This window comes from Macrotis lagotis, chromosome 1, assembly GCF_037893015.1.
Source record: "Macrotis lagotis isolate mMagLag1 chromosome 1, bilby.v1.9.chrom.fasta, whole genome shotgun sequence".
Taxonomy (NCBI): domain Eukaryota; kingdom Metazoa; phylum Chordata; class Mammalia; order Peramelemorphia; family Peramelidae; genus Macrotis; species Macrotis lagotis.
The window spans coordinates 359,289,071-359,311,714 of NC_133658.1; the positions used below are offsets into that span (position 1 = coordinate 359,289,071).

Genomic DNA, 22,644 nt, shown 5'->3' on the forward strand with positions numbered 1-22,644 from the left:
AGGAAATGTTTAGAGAGGGAATTTAAAATACTGGAAGCATTAACTCCTTGAGGAATAAAGAGTAAAGAAAAATAAACATAAGGATAATGAATCAAAAATTAAAATTCTGTAATAGGCAGAAAGACAATTAATGAAAGGGAGAAGAAACGCTTTTTTAAGTGCAGAAAAATGAACATTTACAATTAACAAACAAAAACATTGAAGGAGAGAGAATTAAAGAGAATTTTACTTAACTAAGTGGGGAAAAGAATAAAAGAAATATTAAAGGTGAACTATATTAAAAAGGTGAAATATATTAAAGGTGAAAAAAATAAAAATAAGTTAGATAATTTAGAGAAAGAACTAGAGTTTAAATGCAAATCAAAGCTTACAATCTTCAATTTTTATAAGTTGTCTTAGGGAGGCTAGGTGGCGCAGTGGATAAAGCACTGGCCCTGGGGTTCAAATCCGGTCTCAGACACTTAATAATTGCCTAGCTGTGTGGCCTTGGGCAAGCCACTTAACCCCATTTGCCTTGTCAAAATCTAAAATAAAATACAATAAAATAAGTGATCTTAGATTTTTTTTTCCTCTGGTAATTTTTTCCACTTCAATTTGATTCTTCTTTCATAACATGATTAACATGGATCCATGTTTAGCAAGGTTATACATGTATAACCTATATTAGATTGCTTTCAGGGGGAGGGTAGAGGGAAGGAAGGGAGGGAGAAAAATGCAAAACTCAAAACAGCAAAAAATGGGGGTAGTTAGGTAGTGTAGTGGATAGAGGATTGGCTTTGGAGTCTGGAAGTTGGGAGTTCAAATCCAGCCTCAGATACTTGACACTTCCTAGCTGTGTGTCTTTGGGCATGTCAATCCTGTTTTGCCTAGCATTCTAGGCTATCTTCAGTAATCTTTATTCATATCTGGCTATCCAGATGGCTCTTAAAAAGAAAGTGACGCTGGTGACTTAGCACAGCACCCCCCCCCCCCATTCAAATCCAATCCTTGGGCTTATCAGGGTATCATCTTCCCTGATGTCATGGTCTTCTTCCAGAATGAAGGACAAACATCAACAGCCAAAAAAAAATGATGGTTGAAAAGCAGTTTTGCATAAAGTTAAAAAAGTAATAAATAAATTAAAAATGCAAAAAAATAGGTAAGACTGCAAAACTAGGGGGAAAGGTGACAAATAAGAGACAGCTTGAAGTGGAAAGAAAAAAGCCTGAAGGATTAGCATTTTTTAAAGTAAATTAAGAGAAAGGATCATCTTTATAGGAAAAAAAAAGAAAAATGAAGAAAAATAATTTTAGGGACAAATGGAGAAAATAAACCTAACTCATTTCTTTAAATGGAAATGGATTTTTAAAATCTGATAAAAATGAAAGAAAGTGGCAGAATGATTAAGAAAATAAAACTCCATGATTAGTTGCCTACACGAAACATAATACATTGTTGCTGGAACCGTAAATCAGTACAACCATGTAATTATGAAAAAAAAAGTGACTAAAAACTTTACTTTATTTTAAATATTTCACCATACTCTTTGATCCAGGAGTTCCACTATTATACTTAGAACCCAGGTTGATCACAATTAAAAATAAAGTCCCTATAAGCATCAAAATATTTATAGCAACACTTTTCAAATGGCTGGAAACAAAGCAGATGTTGAAGAATGGCTATGCATTACATAGATAAAATAGAATATTACTGTACTGAAAGAAATTTTAATTTGATGAATACAGAGAAACATAGCAAGAATTACATAATCTGAGGCAGACTAAAATAAGTAGAGTCAAGAAAACCATATACTTCAATGACTACAATATAAATTAAAAAAAAAAAAAACAACCAAATAGACAATTAAAAGAGAATGTTGGGGCGGCTAGGTGGCGTAGTGGATAAAGCACCGGCCTTGGAGTCAGGAGTACCTGGGTTCAAATCCGGTCTCAGACACTTAATAATTACCTAGCTGTGTGGCCTTGGGTAAGCCACTTAACCCCATTTGCCTTGCAAAAATAACAAAAAAAAAAAAAAGAGAGAGAGAGAGAATGGTGTGAGCATAGCTCCCAAAAAGAGAATGAGAAAATTTTTCTACACCACTCTTTTAAAGAGTGGGCACAGTAAATTGCATATATTTTCATACATTCTTGATATTTTAATCAATTTTGATGATGTTTTCTTTTCCTTTAAAATATTATTTATTATATGGGATGGGACATTGAGAGGGAAAGGAGAGAGATAGTAGGAAGAATTTTCTTTATAAAAAATATTTCAATAAAAATTTAATTAAAAATTTAAAGTATTAATGAATTCTTAGTAAGTTTTTTGTCAAAATTCACTTTTGTTTGTTTTAATGATGCCTTTTGTTTCTAGGTCACATTCATTTTCTAATATGGTTTTCCTCATTTCCTCACCCAATAAGTCTTCCCTTATAAAAAAATTCAGTAAAACCAACTGGTATATCAATCTTCAACAAAAGTAGGGAGGTTCATTTTCTCATCTCTTCTTCAGGTCCAGGCTTAGTCATTTTAATTAAAGTGTTGTTTCATTTTATATTGTGTAATTTATGTTGCAATCATTTCATAGCTAATTTTCCTGATTTGCCTCCTTCATTTTATATCCATTCACATGGTTTCTCAAGTTTCTCTGAATTCTTCATATTTTTCATTTGTGATGATACCATTTCATTCCATTAGATTCTTATACCACATTTTGCTCATTCATTCCCAAGCTGATGGACATTTACTTTTTTCTTGTCTTTTTTTCCAATCACAAAAGATGTTAGTATGAATATGCTGGTATATATGAGACCTTTTTCCCTAACTTTCACCATTCTATAGAATATACCTAACAGTATGATTTCTGAGTCAAAAAGATATGGATATTTTCATGACTTTTTTTAGTATAGTCTCAAAATGTTTTCCAAATGATGGAACCAAATCCACAAACAATGAATGTGTCCATCTCACTATAGTCTTAAAAAATTGATGATTTCTCTCTTTTATCTTTGCCAGTTTTTAGAATATGTCATGAAACCTCAGAATTTTTTTAAATTTTCATTTCTCTCCTTACTAATGTTTTTGATGCATCTTTAATATGAAGTTTTGATACTTTTAAGAACTGTTTACTCATGTTCTTTGACCACTTACGACTTGATTTTATATTTCTGTGGAAAATTGGCTATCAAACCTCTATCAGAGACATTCAAAGCAAAGATATTTTCAGAATAGACAGTTTCTCATATCATCTTAGATATACTTATTTTGTTTGAAAGCTTTTCAATTTTGTGTAATTGAAATTGTCTATCATAGCTTTTATGAGATTTCCTTCTTTCTTTATTCAGAATTTCTTCCCAGTCATAAATGTGTTCATTTTCCTCCAGTTTTTAAATGATATGCCTCTTTTTTGCATTTATGGTTCTTAACTTCTACTCATTCACACTGGGAAGTTAGTTCTCCAAAAAAGCAAAATGACATTTTCCCCCTCTGAATTATCAGAGTAGCTATAGGATTAGAATAATTCCCCACTACTACTATTGGTCTTAAGCCCCCACCTTGCATTGTCCCCAATATCATTTTATCAGTTCATAGCTCTCCAATAATTAATTTTTTCCATTAATATCTCCTCAATATCACTGATAGCTAATTAACATCAATAGGTTTTATTAAAGGATGCTTACTGAGAAGATATGGTAGGAACTGGAATATAAAAGCATTCCCCCAAACCAAGGCACATTCTTCCTTCCACACTTTGGTTCCTGAGAAGAGTAGACTCTGAGTGATAGCTTACAAAGCATTGTTCCTACTAAGTTCACTTCTGAATGCAATATAGCTAAGAGATGAGTCAATTCCTTGCTTTCAAGACATAGTACTACTGGGTCAAACCACAGATGCATTTTGGAGCAAACAAGTCTTAGCAGTAGGAGCTACCATCTCTAGTTTATCAGAATGGGTTGGAAAAAAGAGACTGAAGAAGACCGTTTTGGAGATTCTATTACAACAGTCCAGGGGAGAGATGATGAGGTGTTAAACTATGATAGTGGGAAGGGGAATCTCCACACAATACTGAACAAAAGAAATATTGCATAGGTAAAATCAACAAGATTTGGTGATTGATTGACTATGAAGAGAAAAATACAAGAAAGACTAAAAGATAACTTTGAGCCTAAATGTCTGAGAAACTAGTGAAGTCATTATGAGCTATAACTATCAGGGAAAAATAACTAGCTTCAAGGGAAAAATAATGACCTATTTTGAACTTGTTGAATTTGACATGTTAGTGAGACAATCAGATGACGCACTACATGTACTTCATGTGGTTGCAGGTCTGGAGCTTAGGAAAAAAGTCAAAGATAGAAGAGAGGATCAGTTTTTTGATGTATAAAGTTCCTTTCCAATAGGAGAAGAAGAAGCAGAAAACTTGGGGAGGAAGCCAAGAAAGAGTTTTAAAAGGGGAGTCTTGGGTTTAATATAAAAAGATGAAGACTAGAAAGAGAATTGTTCTTGAGTTGTAACATTGTGATGTCTTCTGAATATTTAGATTTAAAAGGTTATTGGTCCCTTCACTAAATGACCTTAAATTGATGAACATGTTATTTTACATATCACAGATATAGATACAGAATTGTAGAATTAGAAAGGACATTAAAACCGTCTACATTAAATTCCTCTATTTTACAGAGAAAGGAACAACGACTCAATAAAAAAAACTGAAACTTACTCAAGATCACAAAGATAGTAGGCAACAGAGCTTGGACTCCAGCTTAAGTTTTCTTAATCTTGCTTCTATCTTCTGTGTCATCTTTTAAAACTGACAATGGCTTCCCTGTGAATTCACATTGAACTGCTTCCTTATATTCCTCACATTCTAATGAAAGTAGTAAAAAGAAACAATTGAATCAAGAGAAGAGACAGAATTAGGGGAAGTCAATTTGATATAACCTCAAAGGAAAAAACTGGGAACAGCTATTGAAAGTTACAAGGAGGGGCAGCTAGGTGGCACCATGGATATGGCATTGTCCCTGGAGACCGAAGGACCTGAGTTCAAATCCCACCTCAAACACTTAGTAATTACCTGTGTGACCTTGGGCAAGTCACTTAACCCCATTGCCAAGAAAGAAAGAAAGAAAGAAAGAAAGAAAGAAAGAAAGAAAGAAAAGAAAGAAAGACAGACAAAGTTACAGGGAGACAAATTTAAGCTTAATTTAAGGAAAAACTTCCTAACAATTAGAGTAGCCCTTAATGCATAATGGAATGCTTTGGGACATAGTGTATATACCATTCCTGGAAGTCTTGAAGAAAAAAGTTGGGTAACCACATTTCTCATAAATGTTTTAAAAGTAATTAAATTGAATGCTATTACCCCCACTGATATGCCTTTCAACTTGGATGTTATGAATGCCTATATAAAATAAAAGTGAATAAATGATGATATTTTTTAGGTTATGATGTAAGATCACAGATCTGGAGGAAGAAGCCATACAGCTGAAGCACCTCTCTACTTAAAAATCAGGAAGATGAGGACCACAGAAGTTAAGTGACTTATCCAATGTAGGGGAAAGAAGAGATAGCAGAACCAAGATACCTCTGAGTCTATGACCTTTATTTAATGAATTTTGTGGTGTGCTTTGCTTGCATTTAAAAGCCATTTTGACCCTGTTTCCTTCTCTAGATGTTTGAGGTTGTTGCATCTGCAAAATGGGTTAAGTGTCACTATATTTTTACAAGAACTAGAAACTGTTTTTTAAAAAAGCCTTCTTATCTTCTGACCCTAAATTAAAAAAAAAAAATTAAAACAAAAAACTTTACAGTGCTGAACTTTTGAAATTCAAAAACTAATTTAAAAGGAGAAAAAATTGTTTGGGCTTACAGTGAATGGCAGTGATATAGAATGCTTTTGAATTTAAGTCTGGAAAATGAACTTTAATAGCATTGCTAAGATAATAGACTCTGGCAGTATTTGGTGCTCTCAGCTCAGGGTTTTTGTACTCCCAGGAACATAGATACTGCCTAGTAGCCTTGAGCAATAGAATAAGAGATCAGACAGCTGGTTGCATGATGAATGGCCTTAGAAACCTATTTTATAAGCATAGCAAATGAACAATGCAGCAAAATTATTTTCTTTACTGGGCTCACGAGAGATGAACACTCAGGTACCTGCATCTGCAAAACAACATCACCACCTAGTGGCCAGACATTTGCCAAAGAAACAGACTGGGAACTGTCCAGCATTCTCAACAGTTGCATTTGCATCTTAACAAGCTTACTACTTTAATAAACTCACATTATGAGTTCAGGGGCTCCAGAAATCGTTTTTATCCCCTAAATGTCTCCCCAGATGCCTAGAAAGATACCTGAAATTTTTCTGAGAGTGATATATTCCTCTGGGATAACTCTTATTGGACTATAAATCCTCCTGAGCAGAAGGAGCTTGGTCCAATGAAGAGTGTTGGATTTAGAATCAGAGAATTGTTTTGCATCTTTTCTCTATCCCATCATCATGTGATAGCAGGCAGGTCATTTCAGCATTGTGAACCTCAGTTTCTTCATATGTAAAATGAAGGGACTAGACAAGATGATACCTAAGATCCCTCCAGTTCTAGGATTCTATAATTCTATACTGACAACGGTGTTTTTTTACTGCAGTATTGGTGTAGATGTGAATTGATGCAATCATCCTGGGGAAAGAATTTGGAATTATGCTAAGAAAAATACTAAAATTTTGATCCAACAATACTACTTCTACTAGGTACGCATTCCAATAAGATCAGAGATGATGGGAAATGTATCATATGTACAAAAATATTTATAGAAACACTTTTATGGGGGCAGCTAGGTGGCATAGTGGATAAAGCACTGGCCCTGGAGTCAGGAGTACCTGGGTTCAAATCCAGTCTCAGACACTTAATAATTACCTAGCTGTGTGGCCTTGGGCAAGCCACTTAACTCCATTTGCCTTGCAAAAAAACTAAAAAAAAAAAACACTTTTATGATAGTCAAAAACTAGGATAAAATGGATACTTTTCAACTAGGGAATGTCTGAACATATTGTGTTACATAAATGTGATAAAATATGTATGAAATGATATGTATAAAGATTCAGAAAAACTTTGGAAAATTTATATAAACTAATGCAAAGAAAAAGAAAGGAAATATACAAGAACTATATTAGTATAAATAAAAAAACAGTGAAAGCTTTCAGAACTATAATCAAGGTAGGAATTAATTATTCTCAACAGAATGAAGTGAGAGATGCTTCCTGCCGATTAGCAAAAAAAAAATTGGCCAACTTATTGAACAGGAAGTTATCGGGAGGAGGTGGTAATATTGTGGACTTTTTTAAAAAAAACATCAAGAAGACATTTTAAAGAGCTAGTATTTAAACTACTCCCACATTCCTTTTCTTCTCCTGAGAACATATAAGTAGACTCTCAGGGTGTTGTATACCATGGTGGAGTCTAGAGATTGAAAGTCAACTTTCTAATCCTGCCTTTAAAGTTTTATTACTTGTGTAACAGTGAACAAGTTATTTCATGTCCCTGAGCTTAAGTTTCTTCATCTGTTAAATGTAGGGGCTAGAGAAGATGACTCTGAGGCCTCTCTGGTTCTAATGCTATGATCCTAAAAATAGTTGTCTCCAGACATGAACCTGACTCAACTAGCTCCCAGGAAGGATCCATTTCCTACTAGTCTCCAACAACTTCCCACGAGGAGACATTAACATTCAAAACACAAATATAACTGTCCAAAGCCAGGTGCTAGTGATTTAGAACTCATAACCCTAGAAATGAGAAAGTGTAAAGGTGAACTTTTTTCATACACAAATATCCTAAAAACTTACATTGAAAGTACCCAGAGTTGGTAATTTTAAAGATCCTCAGCACTAGAGCCTCAGAGGAGGTCTTGTCTCAGGTTAACCAGTCAGTGCTCCAATTCTGTTTCTTACAAATGGCAGAGCAATATAAAAATATTTGGCATAACAAGAAGTGAAAGTGTCCAAACCCATAACTTTACTGGCACAAGTGAGTCCATAGATAGCATAGCAGACCCAAACCCATAACTATGTCAGGGCAGTAACCAATCTGCCTGACACTATTGGTAAAAAAGCAGTAGTGACTTCCACTCAAATCCATATATTTATCTTCTTCAAGATTGAATTCCCTAGGCATTTAACAGGTCCTAGATTTGAAGGATTTTGGAAATGTATTCATTTGGAATTATAGGAACATAGATTTGGATTTGGAAAGGACCTCAGAGACCATTTAGACCAACCCACTTCATTTGCTATATGAGAATTCAAAATTTTTGAACTGAGTTCAAAGTTCAGAGTGCCTCCTAACCTTACTGAACTTACTGAACTCCTACAAAAGGTTTTTGTATTCTGCCTTTATTTCCTCTGCTCTAACTAATCTAGTTTCTGATTTATATTCTTTTCAAAGTTGTCACTTCTCTATATTGTCAAATCCAATGCCCTTTTTTCAGTTCTTATCTTTCTTTTCTTCTCTGTAATGTTCAACATTAATGACCACACCTTCCTCTATTATTCTTTCTCTTCCCTGTGTTTTCATGACCCTGATTTTTTCTACTGTGTCCTTTAATAAATTCCCTGCCCCAGAGTGTTCCATCCTGTGAACTACTCCCAACCACTTTTGTCCCATTCCATGCCCTGCCTCCATTCTAGCTTCCAGTGCTCCATCCTGAATTCTTCTCTCTTCTCTCTCTCTCTCTCTCTCTCTCTCTCTCTCTCTCTCTCTCTCTCTCTCTCTCTCTCTCTCCTCTTTGGTGATATTATCTCCTTTGGATCCAATCATCTTATTTACATGCATGATTCCTATCTCTACTTATCCAGTCCTACTCATCCTCCTAAGTTCCAGTTCCATCAATTGAATGTCATATAGATAATTCAAATTTAATAAGTCTAAAACAGAAATAATTTTCTTTACCAAAAAACCCCTTTCCCCTAACTTTGCCTATCTCTGTCAATCAGTAAGCATTTATTAAAGCATCTACTATGTGCCAGGTTAATTGAAATAGTCCCTGTCCTCAATAAGTTTTCATCCTTGGTGAAGAAGGGGAGGAGGAGAGACAGCATATACATATTAGAAGTATAAACAAAATAAATACAGGATAATTTGGGGGAAAACATTAGCAGCTGGGAGGAATCAAAAATGAAAAAGGGTAAAAACATCACCTGTACAAAAATGTTCATAACAGCCCTGTTTGTGGTGGCAAAGAAATGGAAACTGAGGGAATGCCCATCACTTGGGGAATGGCTTAACAAACTGTGGTATATGCATGTCATGGAACACTATTGTTCTATTAGAAACCAGGAGGGATGGGAATTCAGGGAAGTCTGGAAGGATTTTCATGAACTGATGCTGAGTGAGATGAGCAGAACCAGAAGAACATTGTACACTCTAACAGCAACATGGGAGCGGTGATCAACTTTAATGGACTTGCTCATACCAACAGGGCAACAATCAGGCACAGTTTTGGGATATCTGTGATGGAGAATGCCATCTGTATCCTGAGAAAGAATTATGGAGTTTGAACAAAGACCAAGACTTTCTATGTACCTTTAATCTAATTTTTTTTAAATTGTCTTGTGTAATTCTGTTATATCTCATACTGTGTGTTTCTTCCTTAAGGATATGATTTCTCTCTCATCACATTTAACCTTTATCAATGCATACTATGGGAATTATGTAAAGACTAACAAACTGTCTTCTGTTGGGGGTGGGGGAAGGAAGCAAGATTGAGGCAAAAATTGTAAAACTGAAAATAAATAAAATCTTTCTAAAAGAAAAAAATGTGTCATGTAAAAGATGGTAACTGAGATTAATTTTGGAGGAAACTAAAGATTCTAAGAGGTAGGAGTGAGGAGGGAAGATATTCTAAGCATCAAGGACAATCAATGAAAAAATCAGGAGGTGAGATGGAGTACCATATATATGAACTATAAGAGGCCAGTTCATAGCATATGTGAAGAGGAGTGATGTTTAATAAGACTGGAGAGATAAGTTGGTCCAGGTTATGAAGGTTTTTAAACATCAAAAAAGTTCATATTTTATCTTTGGTATTATAGGAAGCCACTAGAATGTATAAAGTAGGAGAGTAATAAGATCATTATTACCTCTCACCTGGACTATTGCAATCTTCTAATTGATCTTCCTACATCAAGTCTCACTTTTATTTTAATCCATCCTTTACAGAAGCCAAGGTGTCAGCTGTTAATGATTGATTGATGAGTTGATTGATTGAAAGAAGGAAATCTGGAAGAGGTGTGAACTTCTAAGGAAAGATAATAAGTTCTGTTTTAGATATGCTGAGTTTGAGCCTGCAGCAGTTAAGTTCACCTCAATGTCTTCCTCAATGCTTTACTCTCCTTCAAATTCTACATCCAATCAGTTGACAAATCTTGTTGATTCCACCTCAGTAAGTCTCACATCTGTCCTCTTGTCTCCACTTACATAGCCATCATCCCCAGTTCAGATTCTTATCACCCTTGCTTTGTAATAATTTCCTAATTATGCTGGATTTTTTGTTTTTCTTTTCTCCAGTTCCTCCTCCATATATATATATATATATATATATATATATATATATATATATATATATATATATATATATATATGTCCTGAGCCCAAATTTGATACTTTGATACTGCTGCTCTTCTGCTCTCTTCAACTGAAACTGCTCTCTCCAAAGTTACCAGTGATCTCCATATCATCAAATCAAATTTTCCTTTTCTGCTTCTTGGCCTCTTCTGCAGCCTTTGACACTGTTGATCACATTTTCTTGATACTCTGATCTCTCTAGGTTTTTGTGACACCACTTTCTCCTGACTGGTTATCCCCCATCCTCAGTCTCCTTGGTTGGAGAAGGAAAAAGAAAACAACTCCATCATCTTTGCCAAGTAAACCCCAGATGGAATCATGAAGTGTTGAACGTGATTGAACAACAATACAAGGCGAAAAGGGAGGGAGAGAGGGAGGGAATGAGGAAGAAGAGAGAAAGAGGAAGGAAGTCATTGTGCAAGTGGAAGGTATGCTTTATAGCATCTAGATTTATATCTGGGAGGGACCTTACAAGTATTCTAATCCAACCTTCTCATTTTATAGATAAGAAAACTGATTTCTAGAGAAGGCACTTACTCAAGGTCACATAGTAATAGAAAGAAAAGCAAATGAATGCTCAAATATAGCACTTTCTACTACTGTGTAGCCTCAGAAAGAGATAAGAACAGGGGCTGGACCTGTGATTTAACAGTGTAGGCAGTAGTGTGGTAGAAAATGTTTAACAACCAGACCAGTTCAGGAAAAACCCTATGTACCCATGATAAACTTTTAAGTTTAATATGCATTATTATCATTTTTATCACTCTCAAATCAATCAGCAAAACAATAAATCAAACCTTGATTTTTAGTTTGCCAATATCTCAGAGGGTAAATACATTGAAAATTTAATAATTTGTTTGAGCTGGTTTTAACACATCCTTGGAAATAGGGAACTCTACAGTGAAGAAACTTTTGCTACCAAAGCAGAGCAGCACTTTCTCTGCAACTTATAGTCTTAAAAAAGATGGCTAGAGTTCAGAGAGATTAAATGAATTATCCAGTGTCACCAGTACGTGTCAGAGGCAAGATGTGAACAGACAAGATATGAACCCAGGTTGTCCTGCCTCTAAGAAAAAGTCTCTATTCATTTTGCTATATTAGTTCTCATCTAAGAGTTGTATGTTTGTCTTTTTTTTTTTTAGATTTTTCAAGGCAATGAGGGTTAAGTGGCTTGCCCAAGGCCACACAGCTAGGTAATTATTAAGTGTCTGAGGTAGGATTTGAACCCAGTCACTACTAACTCCAAGGCCAGTGCTCTATCCACTGCACCACCTAGCTGCCCCTCTTGTCTTTTTTTTTAATATTTATTTATACACAATTAAAATAATCTTGTAAAAGTAAACATAATCCCCCTCCCCCCCAAAAAAAGAGAGAGAAAAAGAAAGTGAGAGAAAAAGAAAAAAATGTACTTTAGTCTGTGTTCAGATAGCATCAGTTCTGTCTCTGGGATAGATCGTATTCTTTATCATAAGTCCATCAGAGAAATTGCTTCAGTATTTGTTCCACAGTTGCTCTTACTAACTGTATTTCCCTCCATTAATTCCTCCCCACTCCCATTTACTCTATTTACTCTCCTTTCACTTTGTCCCTCCTCAAAAGTGTGTTATGGGGGAGCCAAGTGATGTAGTGGACAGAGCACTGACCCTGGAACCTTGAGAACCCAAGCCCAAATCCTTCCTCAGACACCCAACAATCAACCAGTTGTGTGACCCTGAGTATGTCCTTCCCCCATCCGCTTTCTTACATTCCCTTCCTCTCCTTTTTCCGCTAGGTTAAGATAGATTTCTATACCCTGTTGAGTGTGCATATTGTTTCCTCTGAGTCATTTTCAATTGAAAATAAAGGCTCACTCTTTCCCCTCACCTTCCCTCCCTTCTACTCCATGGCAAAAACTTTTTTTTGACTCTTTTACATGAAATATCTTAGCCCATTCTACCTCTCCTGTCTCTCTCTCTCTCTCTCTCTCTCTCTCTCTCTCTCTCTCTCTCTCTAGTGATACCAGAGCCTGAATTTGAACCCAGGTCCAATGATTCCAAATCCAGCATTCTTCGCCCTTTACCACAACACAAAAGATGAATAATCATTCATCTTATTATAACAGAATCAATGTACTTTGCAGTAATGTAATCTACAATTAGAAGTCTGTACTCTATATCTTTTGCTAAGTTCCATATTTCTTTCATTTCTACCTAAAAAATTACAAGAAAATAAAAGGGTTAATGGTTGTGACAAGTTTCTAATGGCTATGGTAATACCACTTTTCTCTCTTTTTCATATTGCAGTCAAAAATGGGCACCCATCTGGCACTCTCTGGTCCTCTTGTTCTACCATCTGCATAGACTGTCCAACATGAAGATGATGGAGACCCAAGGATGCCTGTTCTTCATCACCAACAAACCACAGTGGAAATTGCCCCAGATAATCTAACCAGATCATCTTAAAGAAACTGAGGAAGAAGGGGAACCCAGAGTGATTGTATAAGAACACATTCAACTTCTTTATCACATGGTGAAGGCCAAAAGAATGGAGGAAGCTCATCTGCTAGTGGGTTCCAGATAGGATTGAGGCCCCCTCTCAGAAAAATGAAAAACTATGGTTTGAGTGCTGTATTTCAGAGAATAGACAGAATAACGTGGAATCTACCTTATCAACTAACTAATGAAGATGACCACAAGACAAGTAGTTTTATGGACTAAATGAAGCAAGGCTTCCTGAAACTCTGAAAGCCCTTTAGCTGGAGCCCAGGACAGAGATCCCAGTGATCAACAGCAAATGGGTTCTTCTCCAGATACCCTCATTTCCCTCTCCCTTTCCTAAATTCCCTACAAACTGCAGTTTAGACTCCACCTCTTTTAGAGGAACTTTTCTACTTTTCCCCCACCCCCCAATAGCTGGGGCTGGGAGCACCAGGGGAAAGTTTGGAAAAAAATATTCTTCCATTTGCCTACTATTCTTTAAGTGGTTTGAGGCAACAGCCCCAGAGAATAAAAATGTCTCTAGTCTCTCCTTCCTCCCCTCCTTATTCCAAACAGTTTCTGATTCAGGACCAGTCAGGTCAACAAATACATTCACATATAACCACAAGTATATGGTTCCTATTGCTTTTCTCTCCTCTCAGGATTAGCCTGGATCCTTTAAAAAGGGTAAGGGTTACACTAAGGACTTGGCTGTAGGCAGCCCATTGGACATCCCAGGAATAGGAGCCTGAAAAGGGAACACTGGCAACTAAGAGCCAGGTGGGCACCAATCTGTGTGGTCAAAGCCAGACTGTTCAACCACTCCCTAAAAAACACAAAAATATTATACCCATTTCAATATATTATTAACCTTATAAATAAATAATATTTTATGTTATATTATGACAAAGTATAGCTTGCTATGTATTCATATATTATATTGTTTGTTATATATTTTATATACTAAATATTAGATTGTATATTATATTTAATAGCATATAAATAATATATTGATATAAAACAAACATGTATATGTATACATATGCACACAAGGTTATATATATTTTTTTTTAAAAAAATAAATTTTATGGTTTTAAATAAAATATGTTCAATATATTTTCTTACATACACTTCTTATGTATACATATCCATATGCATAAGGCATATATCCATACATAACAAGCATTTGCATTGCTTTATTTATATTGGGTGGAATCTGACAAAGAATTTTCAGTCAAACTCATTTTCTTCCATTACTATGGGCATGTGAGGAAAAGTATACTATTCCAATTGATCTTTGAGTTATCACCAAAACATTTCAGCTTAGCTCAAGACAAATACCTATAGGACTCAGAAATACTTTCTGATGCTAAAAATATGTGCATACATAAAAAAGTAATATTAAAAAATGGTCTGCATTGAGCAAGATCATTCCCTTGGGATTCATGGCACCATAATTTGAAATTCATGGGATAGAAGATACATAGGAAATAGATCTATGCTTCTCATTGTCCTGCCCTGACCTAGTGAGCTATCTAATACAGATATGATTTGATAAATAGCAGAAAGAATGCCAGTTATTAGGAATGCACAGTGAGATGATTAGAATAAATGCTACTTGAATTCTGAAGTCAAGTTTCCCATTTGCTCAGTTGGTGCCACTTGAGTGTATTTGAAGCCAGAGAGCTTATTTGTCAAGTGCTGACTGCCAAGGGTGAAATGCCTTTTATCTGAATTGAACTTAGCTTGTGTGAATTGGCATGCCCAATGGCAGGGAGAGTGAGCACAGAGATTTCAGGAACATTCTTTATTCTAAAAAGGATGAGCCATGGGATGTAACTTCCCTGAGATATTACTTGTCACCACAGAATAGAGTATCTTGGTAAGACACAGACTATTCTGAGACTTTCCCTTTCCCCAACTAAGAATGTATGCCAGGAGAATATTGTACACACTAAAACAACATTGTGTAATGATCAACCATTATGGACCTACTCATTTCATCAGTATAATAATCAAAAACAATTTTAAACTTGTGATGGAAAATATCGTCTACACCCAGAAAAGTAACTATGGAGTCTGAATGCAGACCAAAGCTTACTATTTTCAATCTTTAAAATTTGTTTTATGTATTATGGATTTTTGTCCCTCTCAAAGTTCCCTCACTTTTTGATTTAATTCCTCTTTCACAACATGATTAATATGAATATATGTTTAATACAGTTATACAGGTATAATACCTTAGATTGTTTTCTGTCGAGGGGAGGGGGAGGGAAGAGAGGGAGGGGAAAAAATGTGAAACTCAAAACCTTACCAAAAAAAAATTATTGAAAACTGACTTTGCTTGCAATTGGAAAAATAAAATTATTTTTTTTTAAAAATGTGGTCCCCAAGGAGTTGGACATATGGCTTCCTCAGAACTAATCTCTTGAAAAGAACCTGGGTTCATTTATACTGCACTCTGAGACTTCCCAGAACATACAATCCGTCCATGAACTTATTAGACACCTAGTATGCTAAGCAAAGGGGAATACAAAAAAAAAAAGTCAAGAGTTCTGGCCTTCAAAGAACTCTCAATCTAATGGAGCAGACATCATGAAAACATCTATGTACAAACAAGATGTAGACATGATAAATTGAAGGTAATCTCAAAGGAAGGCATTAAGATTAAGACTTGGGAAAGGCTTCTTACAAAAACATGGGACTTTCTTTGCAGCAGAGGACAGGTTAGAACTTCCTGGCCTATTGGTCAGTTATGCTCCTGGTTCACAGGGTCACCTTCCCTTCTTCTCCAGCAGTACCTGATATTCAGGGTCATCCCTAGACACAACACTAGCTGCTCTCAAGTCATCATCATGCTCTACCTCCTCATCTTCGTCCCAACTCTCCAGTTCTCACCCTGGGGTCCTAACAGGCCTCCAAAAACAAGCCCAATAGGACCCATCACCTTGCTGCTCTCCAGGCAACTTGATTTAGTGAAGCTGTGACAAGAAACTTTCTTCCTAGACTCTTCTCCCCTCTTTCTTCATCTGCAGCCATGGAAATAATAATCAAATTAACGATACTATTTCTGGGAGGCATATGGCAATCAAATACTTAATATTCTGTTCCCTGATCCTGTGTCTTCTCAGTCCAGAACATTCTTCCCTGGACATAATTACCTTATATATGGTGTCATATTATGAAGTAAACTCCTTGAGGACAGGAATTCTTTTTATATTTGTCCCTCTGCTTAGCACTGTATCTGCACATGGTAAGCTTTTAATAGGATTGCTAGTGGCACAGTGGATAGAGCTCTGGACCTGGAGTCAGGAAGACCTAACTCAAATCCAACCTCAAACACAAACTAGCTGGGTGATGCTGAGCAAGTCATTTAACCTTATTTGCCTCAGTTTCCTCATCTGTAAAATGAGGTGCAGAAGAAATGGCAAACCTCCTTAGTATCTTTGCCAAGAAAATCCCTAATGGGATTACAAGAAGTCAGACACAACTAAAATGACTTAACACATATCACTTAAGAAATACTTTTCCATTTATTCATTCAGGAAAGAACCTACAAGGGTGTGCAGCCTCAGTAAATTTTGTTTTATTGCACCTTGCTCATTAGTCTAACACATAACAAGAGGGCCCCAATCCATCCCCATACTCTTTTTTTATTTGCAAGGCAATGGGGTTAAGTGGCTTGCCCAAGGCCACATAGCTAGGTAATTATTAAGTGTCTGAGGTCAAATTTGAACTCAGGTCCTCCTGACTCCAGGGCAGGTGCTCTATCCACTGCGCCACCTAGCCGCTGCCCCCCATCCCCATACTCTTAACTGACAACAGAGCATAAATACATTACAACTTAACAAAATGAATGCAACAGAAAAACCATCTCCAAAGCATTTAATGAACTCTCTACTCTAAATTCATCTCTATGCATTCATCCACATTAAGGACAAAACTTAAAAACTTAAAAATTTAGTATTTTATCTGGTCTGTTCCCCACATCATTTCTGAATGAAGAGACCTCTGCACTGGGGCCTTCTCCCTTCCAGCATAGCAATCTTGGCACCTTTGCCTTCTCTATTTCACAAGTCAACATGCATTCATTTTTAAAATTTCTTTAAATATTTTGTTTATTTATTTTTCCAACTACATGCAATAGTAGTTTTCAACAATCATTTTTGCATGGTTTCAAGTTTTTCATTTTTCTTCCTCCCTCCTTTCCTTCTTCCCTCCCTCTGATAGAAAACAATCTATTATATGTTATACATGTACAGAAGAATCAAATCAAAATATTAGAGAGAAAAAAATATTATATATAAGACAACTTTTAAAAATTAATGATTGATCTGCACCCTCACCCTTTCTCTATCCCATTCTCACCTCTCATAGTATCACCCCTTCCTTCTCCATCTTCATCTCTTTCCATCCTTCTATTTTTCCTTCTCCTCCCTCTCTTTATTTCTCCTTTTTTCCTCTCAGGTCCCTATCCATTTCTCCCTTCTTTTCTTTTTTTCCCCATTTTCATTTTATTCTTTTTTTCTCTTGTCCCTCCTGTTACTATTTCCTCTCTCCCCATCCTATCCTCTTTGTGTCCTTCCTGTCTATATTCTTTCTTTTCTTAATTCTTCTCTCCCTTCATCTCTACTTCTGTCCCTTAACCAAACCCCCTTTCTCTCTATCTCCTTCAGCATCTCTTAACTCCTCACAGGCCTCAGCTTCCCCAGTCCTTATTGCTCTACTCATTCTTCCCTGCCCCAAATCCCTGAGCCATGATGCTGTCCCCGATGGTGGCTGGGGGGGTTGTGTTCCCGGGACTCTTCCTCCTTTCCAAGAACATGCTCCAGAGGCTGCCCCAGCTGCGCTGGGAGAAGGCCGACGCAGTCACTGTCTCAGCCAGGCTAGTGCCCTCAGTCCAAGCTATCATGGCCTCCACAGCTGGCTACATTGTCTCCACCTCCTGCAAACATATCATTGATGACCAGCAATGGCTATCCTCAGCTTACACTCAGTTTGCAGTGCCCTACTTCATCTATGATATCTATGCCATGTTCCTGTGTCACTGGCACAAGCACCAGGTCAAAGGTCATGGAAAGCATGAGGGAGGGGCTGGCCCCCCAGGAGGCACTTGGGCTGTGGCCCGAGGCTACCTGCACAAGGAGTTCCTCAAGGTGCTGCACCATGCAGTCACGGTGCTGGTCTGTGTTCCACTATCAGTGATGTGGCGCCAAGGCAAGGGGGACTTCTTTCTGGGCTGCATGTTGATGGCGGACGTCAGCACACCCTTTGTCTGCCTAGGCCAGATCCTCATCCAGTACAAGCAGCAACACACCCTGCCACACAAAGTGAATGGTACCTTGATGCTGCTGAGCTTCCTGTGCTGTCGAGTGCTGCTGTTCCCCTACCTGTACTCGGCCTATGGGCAGCATGCAGGCCTGCCCTTGCTCTCTGTACCCCTCAATATACCAGCCCATGTCAACCTGGGGGCCGCCCTGCTGCTTGCTGGTTTTTCCTCATCTGCCGGGGAGCATGTCACCTCTTTAGGCCTCGGGGACCCACCCCTCCAGTCCCCCGTCAGCCCCTGAGACTTCACGATGGGCCCCGGGACTGAGGAGAGGGAGAAGGTTGGGGCACCCATTCCTCCAGGAATTGGGCTCTGGGACTGATGGGTAGGGATGGGAACTAGGGGCCTCTCCAGTGGTCCTAGGCCTGGAGGATAGGGATGGAGAAGTTGGGGGGGAAGCTTCTCCCTATATGATGGTAAAAGGGATGGAACAGGGACCAGGCTTGTAAGAAACAGCTACCTCTCTTGTCCTCAGGGTGCCTGGAACTGAGGGACAGAGGGTTTGGAATGGCCAACGATCTCCTTTGTGTAGGAACTAAGAAAGTAAGAAAGTGGAAATTAGGAGGCACCCTCCTGTATATATAACCCCAGGGATACCCTTTTTTCCCAACTGTAATCTGCAGGGGGCCTAAAGGAGGGAAATTAAAAAGGAAGGTGCCCTATTCCACAGCAATTTAGGATAGGATGGATTAGGGGGGAGACTAACAGGAATTATAGAGGATCAAGGAGTAAATAATCTAGAGAAGGGCCCTCTCCTTTTTGCCAAGGACACGCCTATTTCCCTTCCCCATATGCTGTAGTCTAGGGGAAGGCAGCTCCTAACCTCATGCATTCCCTCTGGGTGGGAGAGGTACCTCTAACCTCTTTGTGTCTCACCAGGGTATAGGTTGCCTACCCCTTAGAGCTAGGAAGCTCCTCTCCTACACACAGCCCAGCATCTTTCCAGACCCTTAGGAATTTTATTTCCCCAGGTTTGTATTAGTTTCTTATGGGGAGGCAGACACTGACAGGCCACATACCACCACCTGGCCCAGCCTCTTCATTGCTGAGTGCCCCACTTGGGGGAAACTGGGGGAGGGGCTCTTGCGCTCGTTCCTTCAGGCTATATAATTTGGCCTTCTTGCCCTCTCCCATCTGTCCCTGGTGCTACAGACCTCTTGAGGCTTCCTCCAGATCCAGGAGCAGGCGGAACCTTGGGAGGCGCTATATAAAGACCGCTAATAAAGATGAGATCAGCATGAATGCCAAAAAATAAAAAATAAATAAATAAAAATTGATGATCGTAAACTTTGGTCTACATTTAAATTCCACAATTCCTTCTCTGGATATAAATGGTATTTTTCATCACAAGTCTTTAGAAATGTCTTTGATTATCATACTACTGAAGTGAACAAGTTCCTCATAGCCAATCCTTACCCAATGTTGCTTTTGATGTAAACAATATTTAGAACACTAGTGTTCCATCACATTCATATACAACAATTTTCGACAAGCATTTATTAAAAATTTATTATATTCCAGGGACCATGCTATATGCTGGAGATACAAATACAAGCAAAAAGGACAATTCTTGCCTTCAAGAAGCTTACTTTTTAATAGGACAAGATAGCACATAAAAGTTAGCTGAAAAACAGGGAGAGGGAGAAAGAAGTGAAAGGAGAGGGAAGGCAGAAACCAAGTGAATGAAGGATAATTTGTCTGGACCCTTCTTCAAAGTAGGAAGTTCTGGGTGAAATATACCATAGGGAAAAGTTGTCCAAAGGATTAGAAGAAAGAAGAAACCTGAAGCACAGCGAAATGAGAAGATTGGAAAGTATTATATTCTTGCCTTCTCAATGGACAGGCGAGAGGTGGAGGGAGGGAAAAAATTTTGGAACTGAAACAAAATAAATAAAAAATTATAAGTATATATCTATATAATATAATTTTAGCTCTTCAAAATCAGTTTTAAGATTGCCTCCAAATTTTCTTTTTTTTTTTTTTGGCAAGGCAATGGGGTTAAGTGGCTTGCCCAAGGTCACACAGCTAGGTAATTATTAAGTGCCTGAGGTCAGATTGGAACTCAGGTACTCCTGACTCTAGGGCCGGTGCTCTATCCACTGTGCCACCTAATTGTCCCAAGGTCCTTTTCTCTTAATAGTTGAGTCAAGATGCTGAGGACCATTAGTTGCTCCTATCACTATATCTTCTCTGTCCAGTACTGTGAGATGCTAGAATTTTAAGAGTTCTGATAGAAAAAACTGAGGTTTGAAGTTGTAAATGGTAAGCTGAGATTCATCACCACCCTGGCTGAGGCTAAGAGAAGGCAGTGACTTGCTCAGATAACACAAATAGAAAGTATCTAAGGCAGAGATTCAAATCTGAGTCTTTCTGACTCCAAGTTTCAGCTTTGTCTCCACTTTGCCCCTTAGCCATCACTACAACACTATAAATAAATTCAGCCCTGAAGAGCAATAGAACATAGGCCAAATACAGTAACAGGCAATGTTGGTATATCAAAGAGCACAAACCTTTCTGTTCTGCTAACCATCAGTGAAAAAAAATAAGAATTGAAAGTAACATTTGCTGATCATTCTATTCATGCTATTCAGTGGTTTTGCTAAAATGTTTTGGGGAGAATGCATTGAGTGGGGTATGGTTTGGTGTTGGGTGGTGTTAAGACAATTTAATTAGCAAAAAGTCACTTATTTCTCTGGACCTCAGTTTCTTTATATGTAAAAATAGGGAGACAAGGTTGAACTATATCATTTCTAAGGGTCTTTGTCGTTCATTTATGTCCAATTCTTCGTGAACGCATTTGGGGTTTTCTCAGCAAAGATACTGGAGTAGTTTGCCATTTTCTTCTCCAGCTCATTTACAAATGAGAAAACTGAGGGAAATGTGGTTAAAGGATTTACTTGGGGCCACACAGCTAGAAATATGAGTTTTCCTTACTCCAAACCTGGTATTATATCTCCTATCACCTAGCTGCCTCTCTGCAGAAAGGTAAAAGTAAAGTAAGTAACTATCTAAAACTGTATATTAAAGAGAAGTTGATGAACTTTATTTCTTAGTGACACTTGAAATTTACTTTGCTAGCATCTGGTGAGTTCTTTCATTCCATATAGTACTTTATTCTCTTTTTCCAGTGCTTCCAATGACTTTCTTATTTCCTAAAATGTGATATCCTAGTTCTTTGTTTTGATGTTTTTTCATGAAAGGCAATAATTCTCAGAATTTCTCCTGAGCTCTGGTTTCAAGATCACCTAATTCCTCTCAAACATAAACAATATGGGAAACAGTGAATAGAGACCCCCAAGTGTTTTACAATTTTGATGTGTCTGGATTTTGCTCTGATAGGTTTTTTGTATCTCTGCATTTTGCATTCCACTTCTGTTATTCTCTTTTTCAGAGTTCCATTGCTTTATTAAGCTTTTTCTATCTTCTGATTAAAATTGTCAATGTTCTTGGGTATATTTTTAAATTTTTTATTTAAGAGTTCATTATGGGGCAGCTAGGTGTCACAGTGGATAGAGCACTGGCCCTGGAGTCAGGAGAATCTGAGTTCAAATGTGACCTCAGACACTTAACAATTACCTAGCTGTGGGACCTTGGACAAGTCACTTAATCCCATTGCCTTACCAAAAAAAAAAAGTTCATTATCCCTTAAATTCTTTTTAGAAAAATGGACTAAATCTATCATTTCATGACTTTAGGAAGTTCCCAGGAAAGAAATTTCCTTTACTATCAAAAAGCAGCAGAAATTCCATAACCTATTGTTAAATAAAACTGAAGCATGGAGAGGTTAAGTGAACTTTGACCCAGGTCTTCCTGCCTCTGAGGCTCTCTCTGGCCACCATGCTAGACTGTCTCTCCACCTGTCTTCTTACCCTGGAAGTTTTTAGGTTGTTCCATTCTCATTTCTGAGAGTTAAGTTGCCCTTGTTCTATCATTTCCTATATCTATAGTGAAGTAAGAAGAACTTCACTTTCTTTTGTGCCATTCTATATGTTAATTGTCTTAGACCTTTTTAAATGAATATCCTCTATTTTTCTGCTATTTTTTCTGTAAGATCTTCGTTGTGAGGATTTTTTCCCTGTCCTTTATTTTAGCAGTTCTTTAAGATGACCTTTTGCTAAACCATGCCCAATCCAGATCATCTTAACACTTCCAGGTCTACCACATCATACCTTTTGCTCTTAGGTCATTGCCCCTTTCTCCCTCTGGAACTTTGGACTCTCTCCTTATCTAGCCTTCATGATTACTTTCTTGTCATTTCTGCA

The 22,644-nt window shown here is 37.4% G+C and overlaps 1 pseudogene; it reads left to right on the plus strand.

Annotated features, from left to right (window-relative positions):
* The first annotated feature begins 17,810 nt into the window (after positions 1-17,810).
* LOC141517846 (ceramide synthase pseudogene) lies at positions 17,811-18,623 on the plus strand (annotated as a pseudogene).
* The last annotated feature ends 4,021 nt before the right edge of the window (positions 18,624-22,644 follow it).